Genomic DNA, 1434 nt, shown 5'->3' on the forward strand with positions numbered 1-1434 from the left:
ACTTGTAATTTGCAGCACTGTCAAAGCTACGAGGAAGTCTCCTTGCACAATTTTGTTTTCTGCATTTTTTTTTACGGTCAACTATTCCCACCACCAAACTTTCTGGACCACCATTGTGAACTTTCCAAAAGTGTCCCGAATGGCCAGTCGCGCGCCAATTTCGCATGTGCTTGCGGGCTTCTTTCACGGTGGCAACAACAGTTTTATGTAGCACGTATTGAGCAACGGAAATCTGTATCGTGTGTTTTTCACGCAATTGACACTTTTTATCTAATTTTTATACTTGAGAAGTTGGTTAATTAATTAAGATTAGTTTATAGTTAGCTGGAATGAAAAAGTAATCTGAGTACCTCGAAGCGACGGCAAATAACATTACCTTGGTTCTGTCCATCTACGTAGCATTCGCATATATTTTTTTAAATTTTGGCTCTAATGGTGACAGGTATAGTTTAGAGACACCACCGTTGAGACACTGCCCCCCTGATCAAAGACGCCGACGCCTTCATTTGAAACGCTGTGGTCCTCAATGACACGGTTCGTACACCCCATTCTCTTCCCGAAGTCGCGCAAGACATTGCATTGCCCTTCCTAGGCATTTGCTGTATGTTGAATGACTCTCCAACTTTTATGCAGGGTGTTTTAATGCGAAGCATTCTCTGTATCGTTCTTGGCACTTTGCGGCAGGTAGGTAGGCAGGTAAGTTCTGGTCTCGCCTCACTTAAAAAGAAAATATTGTCTGACCGACGGTGCAATAGAACATCTTCTGTCGAGCACAGCAGCCCTTTATCTGAGCAATAAACAACTATTTTTTTACAGCAAACTTGCTTATGGCTAGGGTTCCGTGCATTTTTGTTCTCCGCGTACAAAAACCTTGGGCCGATCCCGGAGATAGTGCAATACCGGGCCGACCCGTGGCGGAGGTGAAGTAGGCTTCAAGCACACCATCAACTTGCCAAAATAAGTTTCATATCTTGGGTCCAAGTAGAAGCTGTGTCGGATATTAAGTTGATAAGAATGGATAATACACTTTGACCCGCGTCTACCACGTCTACGTTCTCACCGCCCTCTCTTTGTCGGCGTTCCAAGCGCTCGCGTGTCTCCTTTCCATCCGCTCTCTCCTGGTGGCGGTCCCTTCGAAACATCACACGTGTCTAGTTTTCTCCGGCTGCTACAGTTGGCGGTCCCGTCGTCCATGCGAATAGCTGTAAAGGTAACGGTAAATGAGTCCGTACCTTTGTTCAAAACTATGCGTCGCCTCTGTACCGTGTGCTAAACAGATTCGCTGGTCATCCACCTTCAAAGAGTGGAATGCCGACGGCGCACCGTGGCTGTTCCCATAGAGCCGTCTGCTATAGGCAGTGAGACAGACGGCCACATTACAGGGATACACATTTAATATAATGAAATTCATGAGATATCTCACTCGGGCAAAAT

The 1434-nt window shown here is 45.8% G+C and overlaps 1 pseudogene; it reads right to left on the reverse strand.

Annotated features, from left to right (window-relative positions):
• Positions 1 to 866: 866 nt before the first annotated feature.
• On the reverse strand, positions 867 to 1043 carry LOC126546397 (U2 spliceosomal RNA; annotated as a pseudogene).
• Positions 1044 to 1434: the final 391 nt, after the last annotated feature.

Source organism: Dermacentor andersoni, chromosome 10 (assembly GCF_023375885.2).
Source record: "Dermacentor andersoni chromosome 10, qqDerAnde1_hic_scaffold, whole genome shotgun sequence".
Taxonomy (NCBI): domain Eukaryota; kingdom Metazoa; phylum Arthropoda; class Arachnida; order Ixodida; family Ixodidae; genus Dermacentor; species Dermacentor andersoni.